This window comes from Pristiophorus japonicus, chromosome 10 (assembly GCF_044704955.1).
Source record: "Pristiophorus japonicus isolate sPriJap1 chromosome 10, sPriJap1.hap1, whole genome shotgun sequence".
NCBI classification, from domain to species: domain Eukaryota; kingdom Metazoa; phylum Chordata; class Chondrichthyes; family Pristiophoridae; genus Pristiophorus; species Pristiophorus japonicus.
Genome location: NC_091986.1, coordinates 144847311 through 144854879, shown reverse-complemented (window position 1 = coordinate 144854879; position 7569 = coordinate 144847311). Strand labels below are relative to the sequence as shown.

The following is a 7569-nucleotide window of genomic DNA, read 5'->3' as shown; positions in this document are numbered from 1 at the left end:
CTGTGATTATTTTTGTGGGATGCAGCAGAGCATTCCTGCTTCTCCTGGTCTGTTGGGCTCTACCGCCAGTGAAACTGGCCAGGGTGTGCATGGTGCACGCCCAGACCTGTTGTATCCTCAAATGAACAATTTGGGTCTTATGTATCTTTTAGAAGTCTGATTTGCACATTGAAAGAGGCCTACTGACTGAACACGCAGGTACTTCGGCCGCCCAGTGGTAGACCACAGTGAAAGTGATAGCGGCTCAATCATCGACACTAATGGTTAGTCTACCAACCCCATTTTGAAGCCATTATCGCCCCATTATCACCAATTTCAACAAGTTAAAATTGACCCCAGTAGAACAGGTCACTGACAGAAAATGAGAGTGCCCCCAAAATGTTTTGTGTATGCAAAGACAGCCTTAAACCTGCAGCCTCAGAAATGCTACCATTTACACCAAGGGTGTCAAACGAACACCCACAGAACAGTTTGATCCGGCCAGCAGATTTCCAATGAATCATCATTTCGCTTGTTGGAGTGGCTTCCCTGGTCAAGCCTGCCAGACGAGTTTTATAACAAGTTACAATCACTTACGAGCCCCCCTCCACCCCAGCACCTAATAGCCAAGTGTTATTGCCAAGCGATGCCAATCGCGTCTGTCACTGTTTGTCGGACCCAGTTTATTCAAATGTCTCGTAATATGGATTCCTGATTATTAAATTCTGCAGTGACAAGTGGCCCTGATGTCTTTATCCAAGAAGGGAATGGTAAATCAAGGGGATGGTGCGTTTGAAAAGAAATGGAGCATTTTGTATTTCTTTGCAGACATGAATGGAAAGTCCAGCTGCTTAATTTATAAGCAATAGGTAGCTGTGGTGAAAGAATACAATTTTCAAAAACTCGATGTAGCAAACCATGGTGAGAAATATTATCAGTAAACAGGAAAGTTAAGTGAAGGTAAATTTTTGGAAATAACACAGTCAGTGGAAAAGCATCAATGTTTACTAATGTTCGCCAGCCACACCAGTGATGCGGCTGTTAAGGTGATTTATGTGATTCCCCGTGAAATAGCTGTGTCAGCAAAATAATTTTCAGGGGGAGCAACTTTGAAGAATTGCTAAAAGCTGCAGAAATGGCCTAAACCTGCGATCACGCACAAAAAGTGGAATCACTTAAAGGACAGATAACATGGAAGGTCAGCCGACTGCCGTATTGACTCTGGGGGCCAGTGTTGTTCAGGGCTTTCAGAGCACCACATCACTCCTGCATTCAGTTCTCATGCAGAGCCATACAAGCGCTGTGGCGCAGTCCCAGGACAATGCTTCCTTTTGGCTAAGATCAAGTGTAGTATCTGTTCTTATCAGTTTAATATCCCCTATGGGGACATGATATTGAATTGATTTTTGGACAGGGAGCTGGATCAGGGGCATGCCCCGTCCACTCCATGCACCGACCTGGTATTGCAATATTTCCAGGAACGGTGCAACTTCGCCTCTCGGCCTTTTGGCCTAAGATCAAATATATTGGCGCAAAGTGATCTTTGGCGTTAGAGTTGATCTGGAAAGAAATTTGATTTTTTTTAAAAAGTCCCAGGACAATGCTATTGGTTTGAATGGAGAGGCACTTGCTGGCCCTGTGAGGATAACAGAATGTCTGATCCCCGGCACTTACTCCATCAGTGCCCTTGTTTATTGCCATAAAGCCAACCAGGCCAAATTGCAGCAGCACACATCGAGATGCTGCAGTCTGCAGCCAGGTTCTCAAGGCCCAGAAGTGCTCGCGGTCACCCACCACAGCCATCTGCAGTGTCCTCAATGGAAGCTCAGCAGACTTCCACATCCAAAGCCATAGCCATTGTTGAGAATCTTCATAGGACCATTAAGATCAGTAAATGAGCACATAAGACAGGCACTAAGGGGTGACACAAGCATGATTCTTAAATTATTGAGTTGTTTGATAATTTTTTTTCTAGATTTGGTGTTGGAGTTTATATTTATAGTGGAGTGAGGGCAAGTCTCACAAGACTGGACTGAAGAACGACAATAGGATGGTGGTAGTAAGGACGGTAGTGTTAAGGGTTGTGGAATTGTTGGTGTATTGGAAATGGGAGAGATGGTTCACGTGAACATAGGAACAGGAGTAGACCATTTAGCCCGTCGAGCCTGATTCGCCATTCAATAGATCATGGTGAAGCTGCACCTCAACTCCATTTACCCACCTTTGTTCCATAATCCCTTGACACTCTTACCTGACATATATCAACATCAGCGCTCTTAAAGAAGCTGCTCTCAGAGCTCCGGTAGCTAGGGACACCGGTGGTCAGTACCACTCTTGCTTTTCACCCCCTTCATGTTGAACCTCACGCTTCTTGAACTTCCCGCACCTGTTACTCCCCAGGTGGTGGCAAAGACTCATCCCTCATGATGCTGCAGTTGTGGAGCATGCAACAGACAACCACAAATCTGGATACGTGCTCAGGGATGTATTGCAAAACTCCTCCGCAATGGTCCAGGCAGCGGAAGCATTGTTTGAGCACACAAGTTGTTTGCTCGATGATGTGGCACACGTGGCTTTCATTGTAGGTCAGCTCTACAGCTGTGCACGAGTTCCTGACAGGAGCCATGTCCAGAGGGGATAGCCCTTACCACCCAATAGCCAGCCTGTAAGGATATCAGGCATAGGCCTGTATGATGCACTGTATGTGGTTGCAAATCAGCTATACATTGAGGGGGTGGGGTACTTTACAATTGATAAAGATGCCAAGCTGGTGATAGAGAGCATGCAGTGTGTCCATTTAAATGGTCCAGACACTCCCCTGGTAAGGACACACCCTGGCAGGGCTCAATGCCTGGAAATGGGAGGAGGAAAGTCAGCCTTTGCTGAAAGCCTGAATGAGAATAATTACTAGTTGGGGCCTTCTGGCTGCTGTCTAAATACATGATTTTATACACACCTCCCTTCGACTACATCATAGAACTACTTAAGTTTAGAGGACAGAAGGAAGCCATTCTACTCATGATGTCTGTGTGGCTCAATGCTAACCTCTCTTTCCATTGTCCTGTATCTTTCACTGTTTCAGACTTTTTCCAATTTTCTCTTAAAAATGCAATGGTCTCTGCCTCAAACAGTCATAGTGGCAAAGTATTCCATGCTCAAACAGCCCTTCTGCAACAAAAATTCTCCAAACCCTTCTCACTCAGTGATAATTTTAAATTAATAATCTCTTGTCATTGACTCCCCGTGAGGATTGGCCACTCCATATTCATTCTAAAAAGCGCTGATAATTTTAATAAACCTTTTTTATGTCGCCCCTTTGCCTTCTCTTCCGTGGCAGAAAAGATCCCAGTATCCCCTCATAACTATAATTTCCCATCCCAGGTGTTATCTTGGTGAATTGATGCTGTATACTCTCTATGGCTAATGTCTTTTTTAAAAAGGGAGTACCCAAAAATGCACTCCTAGCTGTGGCCTCACCAATGTTTCACCAAAATTCAGCATTACTTTTTTATTCTTATACTCCATGTCCTATTTATATAACCCTTTTTTGTTCAACAGATTTATTTACCACCACTCACAGGTATCTTTGTTCATCCATAGCCTGGCAAGGGTCAGTGCCCCCAAGTTTTTTTTCCATCACTGAGTGAACCTTGTTCTCTCCCTCCATGAGTTTAGGAGGTTCATTTGGTACATCTGCTCAGGCTTCCTTTTAAGGTTGTCTGACCTTACAGTTCACTGGGCCCACAGACTCTTTAACCTCATAAGATCCGTGCCTACCACCGTGCTTAGGTGTGGAGACAAGTACCATAACACGGTCACCTGGTCGGAACCTCCTGACCATAACCCCTTTACTATACTGGGCTCCGGCTTTCCTGTGCCTTCTCTAAATGAGCCCACACTATGGCTGTAAACTCCTCTATCCACTCCCTCATCTTCACTACATGCTCAACAATATATTTGGAGGAGCTGTTTTGTTCCCCCCATTCCTCTTTCGCGATGTTGAGGTTTCCGTGAGGCTGTCGCCCATAGAGCAGCTCAAAGGAGGAAAGCCTTGTAGAGGACTGTGGCACCTCCCCAACTGCAAACATGAAATCGGGCAGTAGGATATCCCAGTTTCTTCCATCCTTATCCACAAATATTTTTTAGCATTCCATTGGGGGTTCTATTGAACCTCTCTACAAGGCCATCGGTTTGAAGAAAGTACACATAGGTCCTTGGACTCTGAATGTGGAGTAGGATACAAAGGACTTTCAGCAGTTTGGGCACAAAGGGAGTCTTTTGGTCCATTATGATCTTATTTTGAATCCCTAACCTGGAGAACAGCTTTTCTAATTCACTTGCCAAAGTTTTAGAGGTTGCGTTCCTTAGTGGAATCATCTTGGGATATCGCATAGTCAATGACTACTGAAATATATTGGAGCCCTTGTGCTGACCTCTCCAGCAGTCCTACTAGGACCATAGCGATCCTTCCAAGGGCACCTCAGTTATTGGGCGCGGGCCTCATGGAGTGCGATAGTGAGGCCTGGGTCCACAGCTGATTCTCTAGACAGGAGGTACAGAACTGGCACATTCCATACACCCCTGGCCAAAAGAATCACTTCAGCAACTGCTCCAGAGTCTTCTCCGTTCCCAGGTGATCTCCGAATAGGTGCTTGTGGGTCAAGTCAAGGAATGCCTATCTAGGTGTCCATGGCACCAGCAATTGCTCAACTTCCTCCGCTGTCCAAGTCACTATAAACAAAAGTAATTCTTTACTGTGTAATATGGCCCAGGACCTTTTGGTGTACCCTCAACAGGGTTCCCATTTATCACCAATACCTCTTGCTTCAAATGTTATAGGACTGGATCATTTATCTCATTGAAAGTCAGAAGCACACATATCTGGACCCTCAAAATTTATCCAGTCCTCGCCTGGGCAGTTGACTGGAGGAACTCCCCTCTCCCCCCACGTACCAGGCCCAGGTTTGCCGTCTGGGGCTGGAGAAGCAGAGGGAATAAGGTTTTGGTCCCCTACTAAAACTCTCGGCACCTCCACCCCGCTTTCTCCTGCCTTGTCTTTCCTCCATTCCCTTTTTGATTTTTGGGGTTTCCCAGAGCTGATAGAACTCGGGATCTGAAAAGAGAATCACTTTGGAGAGGCTCTCAACCCTTTTTGGTAAGCAGTCCAAACCCTTTCCCTTTGGATCAGGCTATTAACCCCAGAAAGTCCCTTCTCAGTATCGCAGGCCGAGGAACCTTATGTCCCCATATTCGCACTTTATTCCCATTTTATTCACCTGATCTAGATCTGAAGGCCATTCTAGAGCCAAAGAAAGCAAGGTTACTGCATTCCCTCAGCCTATAAGGGCAATCATCTCCTTTCCATTAACATTTATTGTTTCTATAAAGTGGTGATCAGCCTCCACATAGTTCACAAGGTGCACTGCCCAACTCGGATATTCCCTACTCGTACCCTGGATTTCCCAAGGCTGCATTGCATGGGCTCCTCCTGGTTTGCGCAGTGTGCCGCTACATGGAGCCACTCATAACATCAGTAACATCGGTACATTTGCCCTGGTTTCCTATTTACCCTCAGATTTGTAGCTACAGGGGCTGCGCTCACAAGTCCCTTCGTGGCACTTTGGCATTCTTCACCGCCCTCTTGCCTCCCTAGAGTTTTATCAGTCCAGGATCCAGTCATATTCTTTGGACTCGGGGATCACCCAGGGTTGCATGGCCTGGAGAATGTCAGGGATCTGACCAGTTCCTCGGCATCAAATTCTCTTTTCACCAGCACGGTCAACTCTTGGGCATCTGCCCGGTCCCCTTGACCTACCCACTTCCAGATCTTGGGTGGAAGGGCTCGTAAATGGTGATCCATTATCAGCAACTTCACAATCCTTGCATGGGAGTTGTTGCCAGAGTGAAACCATTGCTTGGCCATATGGATTATGTTAAGTATCGAATGACTCCACAAGGCTGCGTACGGTGAGTTAGTTCAGGCGTGACCTTACTCCAGTTTATTTAATCTAAAAGTGAGGATTCAAAATGTCTGCTAACATTATATACACGGCTTGTACGTGTCTGCCAGTGATCATTAGGACTCCAACAGTCGCGCCCTCCGGTGGCAGGTAAAACCCAGTTAACATACATAACATCATTCCCCCCCAAAGACTTTGGTACAGATTGTATTTACAAGTTGAGACGGTCCGGGGCCTTCCGCTCCCTGGTTGATCTTCTCAGTTCGAACCCAAACTTGGGTAAGTTAGTAGGACCATTGCTGCATTGCGGAATAGTCGGTCTGACAGGACTGTCGGGGATGGTAGGTTCGTCTCCGTGAATGACACAAGGGTCAACTGATGATTGGATGTGTATTGGTTGGTCGATGATGATGTCATCTTCAATTTGTTCTGGGTTCTCTGTGAATCGCAGTTTGGTTTGGTTGATGTGCCTCTTGCACGTTTGGCCATTTAACAGTTTGACTACAAACACCCTGTTCCCCTCCTTGGCCAAAACCGTGTCAGCAACCCACTTTGGCCCATGACCATAATTCAGGACAAACACAGGGTCATGAACAGCAATGTCACGTGATACAGCCATGCGATCGTGGTACCATTGCTGCCATTGCCTTCTGGTTTCGACATGATCATTGAGATCTGGGTGTACAAGGGAGAGCCTGGTTTTGAGGCCTCTCTTCATTAACAGCTCGGCAGGACGGACCCTGGTGAGTGAGTGGGGTCTCGTCCAGTAACTGAGCAGAATGCGGGACAAGCGGTTCTGTAGGGAACCATGAGTCACGCGTTTTAGGCTCTGCTTAATGGTTTGGACAGCCCGCTCCGCTTGATCGTTAGACATGGGTTTGAAAGGGGCAGACCTGACATGCTTGATGCCATTACGGGTCATAAACTCGTGGAACGGCGAACTGGTGAAACATGGTCCATTGTCATTGACAAGGATGTCGGGCAGGCCATGGGTGAACATGGCCCGGAAGCTTTCAATAGTGGCTGTGGACGTGCTGGATGACATGATTACGCATTCAATCCATTTGGAGTAAACGTCCACTACCACTAAAAACATTTTGCTTAGAAAGGGGCTGGCAAAGTCTATATGGATCCTTGACCACGGTTTGGATGGCTATGACCACAGATTCAGCGGAGCCTCCACAGGTGCGTCACTCAGTTGCATGCAAGTGTTGCACTGATGCACGCATGACTCCAAGTCCGAGTCAATGCCGGGCCACCAAACATGAAACCTGGCAATGGCCTTCATCATGACAATGCCTGAGTAGGTACTGTGTAAGTCTTGCACAAAAGTTTCCTTGCCTTTTTTTGGCATAACAACACGATTACCCCATAACAGACAATCAGACTGAATAGACAATTCATCTTTGCGGTGGCTATAAGGCTGAATTTTATCCTGCATTTCCCTGGGAATGGCAGACCAATTTCCATTTAGGACACACCTTTTTATACTTGACAGTACAGGATCCTGGCTGGTCCAGGTCCCAAATTTGGCGAGCCGTGAAAGGTGATCCCTCGCTCTCGAAGGCATCCATGACCAGCAGCAAGTCTGCGGGCAGCGGCATTTCCACCCCGGTTGTGGGCAATGGTA

The 7569-nt window shown here is 46.7% G+C and overlaps 1 pseudogene; it reads left to right on the top strand.

Annotated features, from left to right (window-relative positions):
• Positions 1-1299: 1299 nt before the first annotated feature.
• LOC139275474 (U2 spliceosomal RNA) lies at positions 1300-1473 on the top strand (annotated as a pseudogene).
• The last annotated feature ends 6096 nt before the right edge of the window (positions 1474-7569 follow it).